Source organism: Triturus cristatus, chromosome 10, assembly GCF_964204655.1.
Source record: "Triturus cristatus chromosome 10, aTriCri1.1, whole genome shotgun sequence".
Lineage (NCBI taxonomy): Eukaryota > Metazoa > Chordata > Amphibia > Caudata > Salamandridae > Triturus > Triturus cristatus.
In genome coordinates this window covers 845,855,752-845,872,256 of record NC_140593.1, presented here as the reverse complement: position 1 = coordinate 845,872,256, position 16,505 = coordinate 845,855,752, and the positions used below count along the sequence as shown (strand labels likewise).

At 47.1% G+C, this 16,505-nt stretch overlaps 19 non-coding genes across 19 annotated transcripts; all 19 read right to left on the bottom strand.

Annotated features, from left to right (window-relative positions):
• Nucleotides 1-208: 208 nt before the first annotated feature.
• Nucleotides 209-280, bottom strand: TRNAP-AGG (transfer RNA proline (anticodon AGG)). Its single transcript has one exon. It is a non-coding gene; the product is annotated as a tRNA-Pro (tRNA).
• Nucleotides 281-1,167: 887 nt separating this feature from the next.
• Nucleotides 1,168-1,239, bottom strand: TRNAP-CGG (transfer RNA proline (anticodon CGG)). Its single transcript has one exon. It is a non-coding gene; the product is annotated as a tRNA-Pro (tRNA).
• Nucleotides 1,240-2,176: 937 nt separating this feature from the next.
• On the bottom strand, nucleotides 2,177-2,288 carry TRNAL-CAA (transfer RNA leucine (anticodon CAA)). The gene is made up of 2 exons: nucleotides 2,251-2,288; nucleotides 2,177-2,222 (listed from the first exon to the last, which is right to left on the bottom strand). It is a non-coding gene; the product is annotated as a tRNA-Leu (tRNA).
• A 1,248-nt stretch (nucleotides 2,289-3,536) lies between these two features.
• Nucleotides 3,537-3,609, bottom strand: TRNAV-UAC (transfer RNA valine (anticodon UAC)). The gene has a single exon. It is a non-coding gene; the product is annotated as a tRNA-Val (tRNA).
• A 1,394-nt stretch (nucleotides 3,610-5,003) lies between these two features.
• Nucleotides 5,004-5,115, bottom strand: TRNAL-CAA (transfer RNA leucine (anticodon CAA)). The gene is made up of 2 exons: nucleotides 5,078-5,115; nucleotides 5,004-5,049 (listed from the first exon to the last, which is right to left on the bottom strand). It is a non-coding gene; the product is annotated as a tRNA-Leu (tRNA).
• A 749-nt stretch (nucleotides 5,116-5,864) lies between these two features.
• Nucleotides 5,865-5,936, bottom strand: TRNAP-AGG (transfer RNA proline (anticodon AGG)). The gene has a single exon. It is a non-coding gene; the product is annotated as a tRNA-Pro (tRNA).
• A 429-nt stretch (nucleotides 5,937-6,365) lies between these two features.
• On the bottom strand, nucleotides 6,366-6,438 carry TRNAV-UAC (transfer RNA valine (anticodon UAC)). The gene has a single exon. It is a non-coding gene; the product is annotated as a tRNA-Val (tRNA).
• A 385-nt stretch (nucleotides 6,439-6,823) lies between these two features.
• Nucleotides 6,824-6,895, bottom strand: TRNAP-CGG (transfer RNA proline (anticodon CGG)). The gene has a single exon. It is a non-coding gene; the product is annotated as a tRNA-Pro (tRNA).
• A 1,327-nt stretch (nucleotides 6,896-8,222) lies between these two features.
• On the bottom strand, nucleotides 8,223-8,295 carry TRNAV-AAC (transfer RNA valine (anticodon AAC)). Its single transcript has one exon. It is a non-coding gene; the product is annotated as a tRNA-Val (tRNA).
• Nucleotides 8,296-9,182: 887 nt separating this feature from the next.
• Nucleotides 9,183-9,255, bottom strand: TRNAV-UAC (transfer RNA valine (anticodon UAC)). Its single transcript has one exon. It is a non-coding gene; the product is annotated as a tRNA-Val (tRNA).
• Nucleotides 9,256-9,640: 385 nt separating this feature from the next.
• Nucleotides 9,641-9,712, bottom strand: TRNAP-CGG (transfer RNA proline (anticodon CGG)). Its single transcript has one exon. It is a non-coding gene; the product is annotated as a tRNA-Pro (tRNA).
• Nucleotides 9,713-10,649: 937 nt separating this feature from the next.
• TRNAL-CAA (transfer RNA leucine (anticodon CAA)) lies at nucleotides 10,650-10,761 on the bottom strand. Its single transcript has 2 exons — nucleotides 10,724-10,761; nucleotides 10,650-10,695 (listed from the first exon to the last, which is right to left on the bottom strand). It is a non-coding gene; the product is annotated as a tRNA-Leu (tRNA).
• Nucleotides 10,762-11,051: 290 nt separating this feature from the next.
• TRNAV-AAC (transfer RNA valine (anticodon AAC)) lies at nucleotides 11,052-11,124 on the bottom strand. Its single transcript has one exon. It is a non-coding gene; the product is annotated as a tRNA-Val (tRNA).
• A 386-nt stretch (nucleotides 11,125-11,510) lies between these two features.
• Nucleotides 11,511-11,582, bottom strand: TRNAP-AGG (transfer RNA proline (anticodon AGG)). The gene has a single exon. It is a non-coding gene; the product is annotated as a tRNA-Pro (tRNA).
• Nucleotides 11,583-12,469: 887 nt separating this feature from the next.
• On the bottom strand, nucleotides 12,470-12,541 carry TRNAP-CGG (transfer RNA proline (anticodon CGG)). The gene has a single exon. It is a non-coding gene; the product is annotated as a tRNA-Pro (tRNA).
• Nucleotides 12,542-13,868: 1,327 nt separating this feature from the next.
• Nucleotides 13,869-13,941, bottom strand: TRNAV-AAC (transfer RNA valine (anticodon AAC)). Its single transcript has one exon. It is a non-coding gene; the product is annotated as a tRNA-Val (tRNA).
• Nucleotides 13,942-14,327: 386 nt separating this feature from the next.
• Nucleotides 14,328-14,399, bottom strand: TRNAP-AGG (transfer RNA proline (anticodon AGG)). Its single transcript has one exon. It is a non-coding gene; the product is annotated as a tRNA-Pro (tRNA).
• An 873-nt stretch (nucleotides 14,400-15,272) lies between these two features.
• On the bottom strand, nucleotides 15,273-15,344 carry TRNAP-CGG (transfer RNA proline (anticodon CGG)). The gene has a single exon. It is a non-coding gene; the product is annotated as a tRNA-Pro (tRNA).
• A 927-nt stretch (nucleotides 15,345-16,271) lies between these two features.
• TRNAL-CAA (transfer RNA leucine (anticodon CAA)) lies at nucleotides 16,272-16,383 on the bottom strand. The gene is made up of 2 exons: nucleotides 16,346-16,383; nucleotides 16,272-16,317 (listed from the first exon to the last, which is right to left on the bottom strand). It is a non-coding gene; the product is annotated as a tRNA-Leu (tRNA).
• Between the last annotated feature and the right edge of the window lie 122 nt (nucleotides 16,384-16,505).

Sequence of the window (16,505 nt, the reverse complement as noted above, 5' to 3'; positions counted from 1 at the left end):
AAATATCTGATGCCTAAATGCCAGCAAGTACAGCTTGGGAAAGCATCACCTGGGACACACACAGACTAAGCATGAAGGCAGAAAAAGCACGGATATCCGTTTTTCTTCTGAGGTTCAAAATAATTTGTGCAACAATGCGCCGAGTGTAATGAGAAATTGTCAGGCATTGTCAGTTTTGAGTAGGATTCGTATGCTTACCTCTAAAAAAGGGCTCGTCCGGGATTTGAACCCGGGACCTCTCGCACCCTAAGCGAGAATCATACCCCTAGACCAACGAGCCGAGGCACACAAGAGTCGCCTTTTGCACCGGCTCCGGGGGTTATTGGCAGCGAGTTGGTGAATGATTCACCCAAAGCAAGCAACTGCACATGCTGCTCTCTTCTGCAATATGGTTGCTGTCTTTTCCATGGCCGTCATCGAACAAGAAATGAAAATACCTCCATCCTTCAGACATTTTGTTTGCTCTAGGTGTATGCTCTCGGTGAGGACAATAAAACAATTTCTGCTCTCATGCCTTGCTTTCATCAAGTAGGCCCACCCTTCAGTACAAAAGGACGTGCAAACGAATGGCGCAAACTATCGTCACTTCTCTTTTTGAGCTGTCACTGATGCCCCTGGAGCACAGTACGTCACGCTGGTGAGGGATAGACAGCTTCCATTATCTCAGCTTTCCTATAAGTTGAGAGAGTAAATGCAAACAATAAGCTGCTGTTTCTGCCCAGTCTCGAACCAGGGACCTTTCGCGTGTAAAGCAAACGTGATAACCACTACACCACAGAAACAGATACTTTTGCCGCAATCTTCTTGGCATGTAGTGGGCTGGAAAGCACAGACCAAGGGCCAATGTCCATGAAGCTCAACGTTGGACCCTCCTTACCCGATCTCTTTCTTTGGAAGAAAGCAACGAGGACCACTTTTATTCCAAAAGGCGATTTTAAAACCATACCTGAAATCACGCTAGAAAAACACTTTGAATTTAATGTTCCTACACTGATGGTCCACCCCAGAAAAGCAGTTGCAAAGAAGTCCGGCACTGAAATTCTATACGCCAAAACTGGGAAACAGCGTGCAGGGAAAGGAACTTTTTCACCATACACGGCGTCTTATAGTATTGAAAAGAAGAAATGGTCCTACATAATAAGCAGCCTAAAAATAATTCCACAACATGGGCTCGTCCGGGATTTGAACCCGGGACCTCTCGCACCCGAAGTGAGAATCATACCCCTAGACCAACGAGCCTGATTCCCCTGTCAGCAATTTGAACAATTTCTGATGCGTCTTTCAAAAACAAAGCAGTGCTATTTGGCTGCTCTCTCTCTATGTGAGCCACACAAAGTCATGTTTTCTCTCAAGGTGTTGTTTTTTTCACTCTTGCAAGGAAGGGATCAGCCGATATCCTAGCTGCCAGTGAGCAGAAAAAAGGCACTGATGAGAACTGCAGGCACTTTCTGGCACTTGTACTTCTCTGCAAGTCCTGGACCCTTGCCCCATTAACTTCCACCCCAGAAGCAAGGGAGGGCCTGCCAATTCTTGCTCCTAAGAAAGAGGTGTTTGATTCTTGGATTCAAACACGCTCACTCAGCACTCAATGAGGCTCGATCAGGCGAGATTTATATGAGTGGCTCGCAGGACTGAAACACTCACCTGGGAGACCCAGGGTGGCTGAATTCCCAGAATGGCCATTGTTGGGCAAGTCACCTCCTTTCCTCCTGCCTCAATCTAGAATTGGCTGCAAATCACAAGATAGAGTTCAATGTCCGTGTGTACTGCCTACTCCCAGCTACCTCTCTGTCTTCCTTATGTAAATTAAAATTCGCAAGGGGGGACCAATGACAATCTGCTCCTCCCACATAACCAGGAAGCCCTGTTGAACATGTCTGCCTGTGTTGTTGCAGGGACAGTGCCTTCTCCGCCCAAAAGGTGGCAGGAGAGCCTCACAACAAAGATGGGATCAACTGCTTAATGAGAAACCAGCACAGCAGTTAGTGTGATGGAGTGCACATTTAACGGAAGGTGTGCCTGAGGTGTCCCTTCCAGGAATACATGGAATTGTGATTGAGGGCCCAGCCTGATCGTTGGTGGATTTCTCGTCATATGTTACAGGTCCGTGCAAAGATTGTGGTGTGTGGGGAATGCACTGCAAAAAACAGGACGATTTAAGGGTGTAAAAGAGACCTGTCAGAAGTGGGATTTGAACCCACGCCTCCATGAGGAGACCAGAAGTCTCAGTTGCACTGAAGATCAAGCTCTCTTGAGTCTGGCGCCTTAGACCACTCGGCCATCCTGACAGCCCTGGCTATGTACAGGTCTGACTCTTCTGTCTGCACTTGCCAATGTTTGCACTTACAGCGTTCGCAGCAATGTCACAGGTGTAAAGGCCCCACAATACAACATGGCATGATAAAAAAAAAAGCTAGGCACAAGAGCGACCACTGATGGATGCGGATTACTTTGTTTCGTCTTGGAAAAGTAAAGGAAGTTTCCCACGGCTCGCTGGGTTCATGGACCGCCTCTTCTTAAGCTTGCATTGAGATAATAAAGTTTTAGAGGGTGCACATAAAAGCAGCTCATGCACAGTGTTTCTGCCCGGTCTCAAACCGGGGACCTTTCGCGTGTTAGGCGAACGTAATGACCACTACACTACAGAAACTAACTTGCTGTGTTTTACTGTTAGAGCAAGGTTCCTCTCAAGGATTCTCTCTACTTCTATTCTGCTGTATCAGCAGCCACTCAGAAAGCGAGGAGCAAGTGTGAAAACTGCAGAGATATCAGCCAACATGCTTGCAATTAGACGTATTAAAAATTTACTTATGCAGGCATCGACAGACAAATATCTGATGCCTAAATGCCAGCAAGTACAGCTTGGGAAAGCATCACCTGGGACACACACAGACTAAGCATGAAGGCAGAAAAAGCATGGATATCCGTTTTTCTTCTGAGGTTCAAAATAATTTGTGCAACAATGCGCCGAGTGTAATGAGAAATAGTCAGGCATTGTCAGTTTTGAGTAGGATTCGCATGTTTCCTCTAAAAAAGGGCTTGTCCGGGATTTGAACCCGTGACCTCTCGCACCCTAAGCGAGAATCATACCCCTAGACCAACGAGCCGAGGCACACAAGAGTCACCTTCTGCACCGGCTCCGGGGGTTATTGGCAGAGAGTTGGTGAATGATTCACCCAAAGCAAGCAACTGCACATGCTGCTCTCTTCTGCAATATGGTTGCTGTCTTTTCCATGGCCGTCATCGAACAAGAAATGAAAATACCTCCATCCTTCAGACATTTTGTTTGCTCTAGGTGTATGCTCTCGGTGAGGACAATAAAAAAATTTCTGCTCTCATGCCTTGCTTTCATCAAGTAGGCCCACCCTTCAGTACAAAAGGACGTGCAAACGAATGGCGCAAACTATCGTCACTTCTCTTTTTGAGCTGTCACTGATGCCCCTGGAGCACAGTACGTCACGCTGGTGAGGGATAGACAGCTTCCATTATCTCAGCTTTCCTATAAGTTGAGAGAGTAAATGCAAACAATAAGCTGCTGTTTCTGCCCGGTCTCGAACCAGGGACCTTTCACGTGTAAAGCGAACGTGATAACCACTACACCACAGAAACAGATACTCTTGCAGCAATCGTCTTGGCATGTAGTGGGCTGGAAAGCACAGACCAAGGGCCAATGTCCATGAAGCTCAACGTTGGACCCTCCTTACCCGATCTCTTTCTTTGGAAGAAAGGAACGAGGACCACTTTTATTCCAAAAGGCGATTTTAAAACCATACCTGAAATCACGCTAGAAAAACACTTTGAATTTAATGTTCCTACACTGATGGTCCACCCCAGAAAAGCAGTTGCAAAGAAGTCCGGCACTGAAATTCTATACGCCAAAACTGGGAAACAGCGTGCAGGGAAAGGAACTTTCTCACCATACACGGCGTCTTATAGCATTGAAAAGAAGAAATGGTCCTACATAATAAGCAGCCTAAAAATAATTCCACAACATGGGCTTGTCCGGGATTTGAACACGGGACCTCTCGCACCCGAAGCGAGAATCATACCCCTAGACCAACGAGCCTGATTCCCCTGTCAGCAATTTGAACAATTTCTGATGCGTCTTTCAGAAACAAAGCAGTGCTATTTGGCTGCTCTCTCTCTATGTGAGCCACACAAAGTCATGTTTTCTCTCAAGGTGTTGTTTTTTTCACTCTTGCAAGGAAGGGATCAGCCGATATCCTAGCTGCCAGTGAGCAGAAAAAAGGCACTGATGAGAACTGCAGGCACTTTCTGGCACTTGTACTTCTCTGCAAGTCCTGGACCCTTGCCCCATTAATTTCCACCCCAGAAGCAAGGGAGGGCCTGCCAATTCTTGCTCCTAAGAAAGAGGCGTTTGATTCTTGGATTCAAACACGCTCACTCAGCACTCAATGAGGCTCAATCAGGCGAGATTTATATGAGTGGCTCGCAGGACTGAAACACTCACCTGGGAGACCCAGGGTGGCTGAATTCCCAGAATGGCCATTGTTGGGCAAGTCACCTCCTTTCCTCCTGCCTCAATCTAGAATTGGCTGCAAATCACAAGATAGAGTTCAATGTCCGTGTGTACTGCCCACTCCCAGCTACCTCTCTGTCTTCCTTATGTAAATTAAAATTCGCAAGGGGGGACCAATGACAATCTGCTCCTCCCACATAACCAGGAAGCCCTGTTGAACATGTCTGCCTGTGTTGTTGCAGGGACAGTGCCTTCTCCGCCCAAAAGGTGGCAGGAGAGCCTCACAACAAAGATGGGATCAACTGCTTAATGAGAAACCAGCACAGCAGTTAGTGTGATGGAGTGCAAATTTAACGGAAGGTGTGCCTGAGGTGTCCCTTCCAGGAATACATGGAATTGTGATTGAGGGCCCAGCCTGATCGTTGGTGGATTTCTCGTCATATGTTACAGGTCCGTGCAAAGATTGTGGTGTGTGGGGAATGCACTGCAAAAAACAGGACGATTTAAGGGTGTAAAAGAGACCTGTCAGAAGTGGGATTTGAACCCACGCCTCCATGAGGAGACCAGAAGTCTCAGTTGCACTGAAGATCAAGCTCTCTTGAGTCTGGCGCCTTAGACCACTCGGCCATCCTGACAGCCCTGGCTATGTACAGGTCTGACTCTTCTGTCTGCACTTGCCAATGTTTGCACTTACAGCGTTCGCAGCAATGTCACAGGTGTAAAGGCCCCACAATACAACATGGCATGATAAAAAAAAAAGCTAGGCACAAGAGCGACCACTGATGGATGCGGATTACTTTGTTTCGTCTTGGAAAAGTAAAGGAAGTTTCCCACGGCTCGCTGGGTTCATGGACCGCCTCTTCTTAAGCTTGCATTGAGATAATAAGGTTTTAGAGGGTGCACATAAAAGCAGCTCATGCACAGTGTTTCTGCCCGGTCTCGAACCGGGGACCTTTCGCGTGTTAGGCGAACGTGATGATCACTACACTACAGAAACTAACTTGCTGTGTTTTACTGTTAGAGCAAGGTTCCTCTCAAGGATTCTCTCTACTTCTATTCTGCTGTATCAGCAGCCACTCAGAAAGCGAGGAGCAAGTGTGAAAACTGCAGAGATATCAGCCAACATGCTTGCAATTAGACGTATTAAAAATTTACTTATGCAGGCATCGACAGACAAATATCTGATGCCTAAATGCCAGCAAGTACAGCTTGGGAAAGCATCACCTGGGACACACACAGACTAAGCATGAAGGCAGAAAAAGCATGGATATCCGTTTTTCTTCTGAGGTTCAAAATAATTTGTGCAACTATTGCGCCGAGTGTAATGAAAAATAGTCAGGCATTGTCAGTTTTGAGTAGGATTCGTATGTTTACCTCTAAAAAAGGGCTCGTCCGGGATTTGAACCCGGGACCTCTCGCACCCTAAGCGAGAATCATACCCCTAGACCAACGAGCCGAGGCACGCAAGAGTCACCTTTTGCACCGGCTCCGGGGGTTATTGGCAGCGAGTTGGTGAATGATTCACCCAAAGCAAGCAACTGCACATGCTGCTCTCTTCTGCAATATGGTTGCTGTCTTTTCCATGGCCGTCATCGAACAAGAAATGAAAATACCTCCATCCTTCAGACATTTTGTTTGCTCTAGGTGTATGCTCTCGGTGAGGACAATAAAACAATTTCTGCTCTCATGCCTTGCTTTCATCAAGTAGGCCCACCCTTCAGTACAAAAGGACGTGCAAACGAATGGCGCAAACTATCGTCACTTCTCTTTTTGAGCTGTCACTGAAGCCCCTGGAGCACAGTACGTCACGCTGGTGAGGGATAGACAGCTTCCATTATCTCAGCTTTCCTATAAGTTGAGAGAGTAAATGCAAGCAATAAGCTGCTGTTTCTGCCCGGTCTCAAACCAGGGACCTTTCGCGTGTAAAGCGAACGTGATAACCACTACACCACAGAAACAGATACTCTTGCAGCAATCTTCTTGGCATGTAGTGGGCTGGAAAGCACAGACCAAGGGCCAATGTCCATGAAGCTCAACGTTGGACCCTCCTTACCCGATCTCTTTCTTTGGAAGAAAGGAACGAGGACCACTTTTATTCCAAAAGGCGATTTTAAAACCATACCTGAAATCACGCTAGAAAAACACTTTGAATTTAATGTTCCTACACTGATGGTCCACCCCAGAAAAGCAGTTGCAAAGAAGTCCGGCACTGAAATTCTATACGCCAAAAGTGGGAAACAGCGTGCAGGGAAAGGAACTTTCTCACCATACACGGCGTCTTATAGCATTGAAAAGAAGAAATGGTCCTATATAATAAGCAGCCTAAAAATAATTCCACAACATGGGCTCGTCCGGGATTTGAACCCGGGACCTCTCGCACCCGAAGCGAGAATCATACCCCTAGACCAACAAGCCTGATTCCCCTGTCAGCAATTTGAACAATTTCTGATGCGTCTTTCAGAAACAAAGCAGTGCTATTTGGCTGCTCTCTCTCTATGTGAGCCACACAAAGTCATGTTTTCTCTCAAAGTGTTGTTTTTTTCACTCTTGCAAGGAAGGGATCAGCCGATATCCTAGCTGCCAGTGAGCAGAAAAAAGGCACTGATGAGAACTGCAGGCACTTTCTGACACTTGTACTTCTCTGCAAGTCCTGGACCCTTGCCCCATTAACTTCCACCCCAGAAGCAAGGGAGGGCCTGCCAATTCTTGCTCCTAAGAAAGAGGTGTTTGATTCTTGGATTCAAACACGCTCGATCAGGCTCGATCAGGCGAGATTTATATGAGTGGCTCGCAGGACTGAAACACTCACCTGGGAGACCCAGGGTGGCTGAATTCCCAGAATGGCCATTGTTGGGCAAGTCACCTCCTTTCCTCCTGCCTCAATCTAGAATTGGCTGCAAATCACAAGATAGAGTTCAATGTCCGTGTGTACTGCCTACTCCCAGCTACCTCTCTGTCTTCCTTATGTAAATTAAAATTCGCAAGGGGGGACCAATGACAATCTGCTCCTCCCACATAACCAGGAAGCCCTGTTGAACATGTCTGCCTGTGTTGTTGCAGGGACAGTGCCTTCTCCGCCCAAAAGGTGGCAGGAGAGCCTCACAACAAAGATGGGATCAACTGCTTAATGAGAAACCAGCACAGCAGTTAGTGTGATGGAGTGCAAATTTAACGGAAGGTGTGCCTGAGGTGTCCCTTCCAGGAATACATGGAATTGTGATTGAGGGCCCAGCCTGATCGTTGGTGGATTTCTCGTCATATGTTACAGGTCCGTGCAAAGATTGTGGTGTGTGGGGAATGCACTGCAAAAAACAGGACGATTTAAGGGTGTAAAAGAGACCTGTCAGAAGTGGGATTTGAACCCACACCTCCATGAGGAGACCAGAAGTCTCAGTTGCACTGAAGATCAAGCTCTCTTGAGTCTGGCGCCTTAGACCACTCGGCCATCCTGACAGCCCAGACTATGTACAGGTCTGACTCTTCTGTCTGCACTTGCCAATGTTTGCACTTACAGCGTTCGCAGCAATGTCACAGGTGTAAAGGCCCCACAATACAACATGGCATGATAAAAAAAAAAGCTAGGCACAAGAGCGACCACTGATGGATGCGGATTACTTTGTTTCGTCTTGGAAAAGTAAAGGAAGTTTCCCACGGCTCGCTGGGTTCATGGACCGCCTCTTCTTAAGCTTGCATTGAGATAATAAGGTTTTAGAGGGTGCACATAAAAGCAGCTCATGCACAATGTTTCTGCCCGGTCTCGAACCGGGGACCTTTCGCGTGTTAGGCAAACGTGATGACCACTACACTACAGAAACTAACTTGCTGTGTTTTACTGTTAGAGCAAGGTTCCTCTCAAGGATTCTCTCTACTTCTATTCTGCTGTATCAGCAGCCACTCAGAAAGCGAGGAGCAAGTGTGAAAACTGCAGAGATATCAGCCAACATGCTTGCAATTAGACGTATTAAAAATTTACTTATGCAGGCATCGACAGACAAATATCTGATGCCTAAATGCCAGCAAGTACAGCTTGGGAAAGCATCACCTGGGACACACACAGACTAAGCATGAAGGCAGAAAAAGCATGGATATCCGTTTTTCTTCTGAGGTTCAAAATAATTTGTGCAACAATGCGCCGAGTGTAATGAAAAATAGTCAGGCATTGTCAGTTTTGAGTAGGATTCGTATGTTTACCTCTAAAAAAGGGCTCGTCCAGGATTTGAACCCGGGACCTCTCGCACCCTAAGCGAGAATCATACCCCTAGACCAACGAGCCGAGGCACACAAGAGTCACCTTTTGCACCGGCTCCGGGGGTTATTGGCAGCGAGTTGGTGAATGATTCACCCAAAGCAAGCAACTGCACATGCTGCTCTCTTCTGCAATATGGTTGCTGTCTTTTCCATGGCCGTCATCGAACAAGAAATGAAAATACCTCCATCCTTCAGACATTTTGTTTGCTCTAGGTGTATGCTCTCGGTGAGGACAATAAAAAAATTTCTGCTCTCATGCCTTGCTTTCATCAAGTAGGCCCACCCTTCAGTACAAAAGGACGTGCAAACGAATGGCGCAAACTATCGTCACTTCTCTTTTTGAGCTGTCACTGATGCCCCTGGAGCACAGTACGTCACGCTGGTGAGGGATAGACAGCTTCCATTATCTCAGCTTTCCTATAAGTTGAGAGAGTAAATGCAAACAATAAGCTGCTGTTTCTGCCCGGTCTCGAACCAGGGACCTTTCGCGTGTAAAGCAAACGTGATAACCACTACACCACAGAAACAGATACTCTTGCAGCAATCGTCTTGGCATGTAGTGGGCTGGAAAGCACAGACCAAGGGCCAATGTCCATGAAGCTCAACGTTGGACCCTCCTTACCCGATCTCTTTCTTTGGAAGAAAGGAACGAGGACCACTTTTATTCCAAAAGGCGATTTTAAAACCATACCTGAAATCACGCTAGAAAAACACTTTGAATTTAATGTTCCTACACTGATGGTCCACCCCAGAAAAGCAGTTGCAAAGAAGTCCGGCACTGAAATTCTATACGCCAAAACTGGGAAACAGCGTGCAGGGAAAGGAAATTTCTCACCATACACGGCGTCTTATAGCATTGAAAAGAAGAAATGGTCCTACATAATAAGCAGCCTAAAAATAATTCCACAACATGGGCTTGTCCGGGATTTGAACCCGGGACCTCTCGCACCCGAAGCGAGAATCATACCCCTAGACCAACGAGCCTGATTCCCCTGTCAGCAATTTGAACAATTTCTGATGCGTCTTTCAGAAACAAAGCAGTGCTATTTGGCTGCTCTCTCTCTATGTGAGCCACACAAAGTCATGCTTTCTCTCAAGGTGTTGTTTTTTTCACTCTTGCAAGGAAGGGATCAGCCGATATCCTAGCTGCCAGTGAGCACAAAAAAGGCACTGATGAGAACTGCAGGCACTTTCTGGCACTTGTACTTCTCTGCAAGTCCTGGACCCTTGCCCCATTAATTTCCACCCCAGAAGCAAGGGAGGGCCTGCCAATTCTTGCTCCTAAGAAAGAGGCGTTTGATTCTTGGATTCAAACACGCTCACTCAGCACTCAATGAGGCTCGATCAGGCGAGATTTATATGAGTGGCTCGCAGGACTGAAACACTCACCTGGGAGACCCAGGGTGGCTGAATTCCCAGAATGGCCATTGTTGGGCAAGTCACCTCCTTTCCTCCTGCCTCAATCTAGAATTGGCTGCAAATCACAAGATAGAGTTCAATGTCCGTGTGTACTGCCTACTCCCAGCTACCTCTCTGTCTTCCTTATGTAAATTAAAATTTGCAAGGGGGGACCAATGACAATCTGCTCCTCCCACATAACCAGGAAGCCCTGTTGAACATGTCTGCCTGTGTTGTTGCAGGGACAGTGCCTTCTCCGCCCAAAAGGTGGCAGGAGAGCCTCACAACAAAGATGGGATCAACTGCTTAATGAGAAACCAGCACAGCAGTTAGTGTGATGGAGTGCAAATTTAACGGAAGGTGTGCCTGAGGTGTCCCTTCCAGGAATACATGGAATTGTGATTGAGGGCCCAGCCTGATCGTTGGTGGATTTCTCGTCATATGTTACAGGTCCGTGCAAAGATTGTGGTGTGTGGGGAATGCACTGCAAAAAACAGGACGATTTAAGGGTGTAAAAGAGACCTGTCAGAAGTGGGATTTGAACCCACGCCTCCATGAGGAGACCAGAAGTCTCAGTTGCACTGAAGATCAAGCTCTCTTGAGTCTGGCGCCTTAGACCACTCGGCCATCCTGACAGCCCTGGCTATGTACAGGTCTGACTCTTCTGTCTGCACTTGCCAATGTTTGCACTTACAGCGTTCGCAGCAATGTCACAGGTGTAAAGGCCCCACAATACAACATGGCATGATAAAAAAAAAAAGCTAGGCACAAGAGCGACCACTGATGGATGCGGATTACTTTGTTTCGTCTTGGAAAAGTAAAGGAAGTTTCCCACGGCTCGCTGGGTTCATGGACCGCCTCTTCTTAAGCTTGCATTGAGATAATAAGGTTTTAGAGGGTGCACATAAAAGCAGCTCATGCACAATGTTTCTGCCCGGTCTCGAACCGGGGACCTTTCGCGTGTTAGGCGAACGTGATGACCACTACACTACAGAAACTAACTTGCTGTGTTTTACTGTTAGAGCAAGGTTCCTCTCAAGGATTCTCTCTACTTCTATTCTGCTGTATCAGCAGCCACTCAGAAAGCGAGGAGCAAGTGTGAAAACTGCAGAGATATCAGCCAACATGCTTGCAATTAGACGTATTAAAAATTTACTTATGCAGGCATCGACAGACAAATATCTGATGCCTAAATGCCAGCAAGTACAGCTTGGGAAAGCATCACCTGGGACACACACAGACTAAGCATGAAGGCAGAAAAAGCATGGATATCCGTTTTTCTTCTGAGGTTCAAAATAATTTGTGCAACAATGCGCCGAGTGTAATGAAAAATAGTCAGGCATTGTCAGTTTTGAGTAGGATTCGTATGTTTACCTCTAAAAAAGGGCTCGTCCGGGATTTGAACCCGGGACCTCTCGCACCCTAAGCGAGAATCATACCCCTAGACCAACGAGCCGAGGCACACAAGAGTCACCTTTTGCACCGGCTCCGGGGGTTATTGGCAGCGAGTTGGTGAATGATTCACCCAAAGCAAGCAACTGCACATGCTGCTCTCTTCTGCAATATGGTTGCTGTCTTTTCCATGGCCGTCATCGAACAAGAAATGAAAATACCTCCATCCTTCAGACATTTTGTTTGCTCTAGGTGTATGCTCTCGGTGAGGACAATAAAACAATGTCTGCTCTCATGCCTTGCTTTCATCAAGTAGGCCCACCCTTCAGTACAAAAGGACGTGCAAACGAATGGCGCAAACTATCGTCACTTCTCTTTTTGAGCTGTCACTGAAGCCCCTGGAGCACAGTACGTCACGCTGGTGAGGGATAGACAGCTTCCATTATCTCAGCTTTCCTATAAGTTGAGAGAGTAAATGCAAGCAATAAGCTGCTGTTTCTGCCCGGTCTCAAACCAGGGACCTTTCGCGTGTAAAGCGAACGTGATAACCACTACACCACGGAAACAGATACTCTTGCAGCAATCTTCTTGGCATGTAGTGGGCTGGAAAGCACAGACCAAGGGCCAATGTCCATGAAGCTCAACGTTGGACCCTCCTTACCCGATCTCTTTCTTTGGAAGAAAGGAACGAGGACCACTTTTATTCCAAAAGGCGATTTTAAAACCATACCTGAAATCACGCTAGAAAAACACTTTGAATTTAATGTTCCTACACTGATGGTCCACCCCAGAAAAGCAGTTGCAAAGAAGTCCGGCACTGAAATTCTATACGCCAAAAGTGGGAAACAGCGTGCAGGGAAAGGAACTTTCTCACCATACACGGCGTCTTATAGCATTGAAAAGAAGAAATGGTCCTATATAATAAGCAGCCTAAAAATAATTCCACAACATGGGCTCGTCCGGGATTTGAACCCGGGACCTCTCGCACCCGAAGCGAGAATCATACCCCTAGACCAACAAGCCTGATTCCCCTGTCAGCAATTTGAACAATTTCTGATGCGTCTTTCAGAAACAAAGCAGTGCTATTTGGCTGCTCTCTCTCTATGTGAGCCACACAAAGTCATGTTTTCTCTCAAGGTGTTGTTTTTTTCACTCTTGCAAGGAAGGGATCAGCCGATATCCTAGCTGCCAGTGAGCAGAAAAAAGGCACTGATGAGAACTGCAGGCACTTTCTGGCACTTGTACTTCTCTGCAAGTCCTGGACCCTTGCCCCATTAACTTCCACCCCAGAAGCAAGGGAGGGCCTGCCAATTCTTGCTCCTAAGAAAGAGGTGTTTGATTCTTGGATTCAAACACGCTCGATCAGGCTCAATCAGGCGAGATTTATATGAGTGGCTCGCAGGACTGAAACACTCACCTGGGAGACCCAGGGTGGCTGAATTCCCAGAATGGCCATTGTTGGGCAAGTCACCTCCTTTCCTCCTGCCTCAATCTAGAATTGGCTGCAAATCACAAGATAGAGTTCAATGTCCGTGTGTACTGCCTACTCCCAGCTACCTCTCTGTCTTCCTTATGTAAATTAAAATTCGCAAGGGGGGACCAATGACAATCTGCTCCTCCCACATAACCAGGAAGCCCTGTTGAACATGTCTGCCTGTGTTGTTGCAGGGACAGTGCCTTCTCCGCCCAAAAGGTGGCAGGAGAGCCTCACAACAAAGATGGGATCAACTGCTTAATGAGAAACCAGCACAGCAGTTAGTGTGATGGAGTGCAAATTTAACGGAAGGTGTGCCTGAGGTGTCCCTTCCAGGAATACATGGAATTGTGATTGAGGGCCCAGCCTGATCGTTGGTGGATTTCTCGTCATATGTTACAGGTCCGTGCAAAGATTGTGGTGTGTGGGGAATGCACTGCAAAAAACAGGACGATTTAAGGGTGTAAAAGAGACCTGTCAGAAGTGGGATTTGAACCCACGCCTACATGAGGAGACCAGAAGTCTCAGTTGCACTGAAGATCAAGCTCTCTTGAGTCTGGCGCCTTAGACCACTCGGCCATCCTGACAGCCCTGGCTATGTACAGGTCTGACTCTTCTGTCTGCACTTGCCAATGTTTGCACTTACAGCGTTCGCAGCAATGTCACAGGTGTAAAGGCCCCACAATACAACATGGCATGATAAAAAAAAAAGCTAGGCACAAGAGCGACCACTGATGGATGCGGATTACTTTGTTTCGTCTTGGAAAAGTAAAGGAAGTTTCCCACGGCTCGATGGGTTCATGGACCACCTCTTCTTAAGCTTGCATTGAGATAATAAGGTTTTAGAGGGTGCACATAAAAGCAGCTCATGCACAGTGTTTCTGCCCGGTCTCAAACCGGGGACCTTTCGCGTGTTAGGCGAACGTGATGACCACTACACTACAGAAACTAACTTGCTGTGTTTTACTGTTAGAGCAAGGTTCCTCTCAAGGATTCTCTCTACTTCTATTCTGCTGTATCAGCAGCCACTCAGAAAGTGAGGAGCAAGTGTGAAAACTGCAGAGATATCAGCCAACATGCTTGCAATTAGACGTATTAAAAATTTACTTATGCAGGCATCGACAGACAAATATCTGATGCCTAAATGCCAGCAAGTACAGCTTGGGAAAGCATCACCTGGGACACACACAGACTAAGCATGAAGGCAGAAAAAGCATGGATATCCGTTTTTCTTCTGAGGTTCAAAATAATTTGTGCAACAATGCGCCGAGTGTAATGAGAAATAGTCAGGCATTGTCAGTTTTGAGTAGGATTCGTATGTTTACCTCTAAAAAAGGGCTCGTCCGGGATTTGAACCCGGGACCTCTCGCACCCTAAGCGAGAATCATACCCCTAGACCAACGAGCCGAGGCACACAAGAGTCACCTTTTGCACCGGCTCCGGGGGTTATTGGCAGCGAGTTGGTGAATGATTCACCCAAAGCAAGCAACTGCACATGCTGCTCTCTTCTGCAATATGGTTGCTGTCTTTTCCATGGCCGTCATCGAACAAGAAATGAAAATACCTCCATCCTTCAGACATTTTGTTTGCTCTAGGTGTATGCTCTCGGTGAGGACAATAAAACAATTTCTGCTCTCATGCCTTGCTTTCATCAAGTAGGCCCACCCTTCAGTACAAAAGGACGTGCAAACTATCGTCACTTCTCTTTTTGAGCTGTCACTGATGCCCCTGGAGCACAGAACGTCACGCTGGTGAGGAATAGACAGCTTCCATTATCTCAGCTTTCCTATAAGTTGAGAGAGTAAATGCAAACAATAAGCTGCTGTTTCTGCCCAGTCTCGAACCAGGGACCTTTCGCGTGTAAAGCGAACGTGATAACCACTACACCACAGAAACAGATACTCTTGCAGCAATCTTCTTGGCATGTAGTGGGCTGGAAAGCACAGACCAAGGGCCAATGTCCATGAAGCTCAATGTTGGACCCTCCTTACCCGATCTCTTTCTTTGGAAGAAAGGAACGAGGACCACTTTTATTCCAAAAGGCGATTTTAAAACCATACCTGAAATCACGCTAGAAAAACACTTTGAATTTAATGTTCCTACACTGATGGTCCACCCCAGAAAAGCAGTTGCAAAGAAGTCCGGCACTGAAATTCTATACGCCAAAACTGGGAAACAGCGTGCAGGGAAAGGAACTTTTTCACCATACACGGCGTCTTATAGCATTGAAAAGAAGAAATGGTCCTACATAATAAGCAGCCTAAAAATAATTCACAACATGGGCTCGTCCGGGATTTGAACCCGGGACCTCTCGCACCCGAAGCGAGAATCATACCCCTAGACCAACGAGCCTGATTCCCCTGTCAGCAATTTGAACAATTTCTGATGCGTCTTTCAGAAACAAAGCAGTGCTATTTGGCTGCTCTCTCTCTATGTGAGCCACACAAAGTCATGTTTTCTCTCAAGGTGTTGTTTTTTTCACTCTTGCAAGGAAGGGATCAGCCGATATCCTAGCTGCCAGTGAGCAGAAAAAAGGCACTGATGAGAACTGCAGGCACTTTCTGGCACTTGTACTTCTCTGCAAGTCCTGGACCCTTGCCCCATTAACTTCCACCCCAGAAGCAAGGGAGGGCCTGCCAATTCTTGCTCCTAAGAAAGAGGTGTTTGATTCTTGGATTCAAACACGCTCACTCAGCGCTCGATCAGGCGAGATTTATATGAGTGGCTCGCAGGACTGAAACACTCACCTGGGAGACCCAGGGTGGCTGAATTCCCAGAATGGCCATTGTTGGGCAAGTCACCTCCTTTCCTCCTGCCTCAATCTAGAATTGGCTGCAAATCACAAGATAGAGTTCAATATCCGTGTGTACTGCCTACTCCCAGCTACCTCTCTGTCTTCCTTATGTAAATTAAAATTCGCAAGGGGGGACCAATGACAATCTGCTCCTCCCACATAACCAGGAAGCCCTGTTGAACATGTCTGCCTGTGTTGTTGCAGGGACAGTGCCTTCTCCGCCCAAAAGGTGGCAGGAGAGCCTCACAACAAAGATGGGATCAACTGCTTAATGAGAAACCAGCACAGCAGTTAGTGTGATGGAGTGCAAATTTAACGGAAGGTGTGCCTGAGGTGTCCCTTCCAGGAATACATGGAATTGTGATTGAGGGCCCAGCCTGATCGTTGGTGGATTTCTCGTCATATGTTACAGGTCCGTGCAAAGATTGTGGTGTGTGGGGAATGCACTGCAAAAAACAGGACGATTTAAGGGTGTAAAAGAGACCTGTCAGAAGTGGGATTTGAACCCACGCCTCCATGAGGAGACCAGAAGTCTCACTTGCACTGAAGATCAAGCTCTCTTGAGTCTGGCGCCTTAGACCACTCGGCCATCCTGACAGCCCTGGCTATGTACAGGTCTGACTCTTCTGTCTGCACTTGCCAATGTTTGCACTTACAGCGTTCGCAGCAATGTCACAGGTGTAAAGGCCCCACAATACAACATGGCATGATAAAAAAAA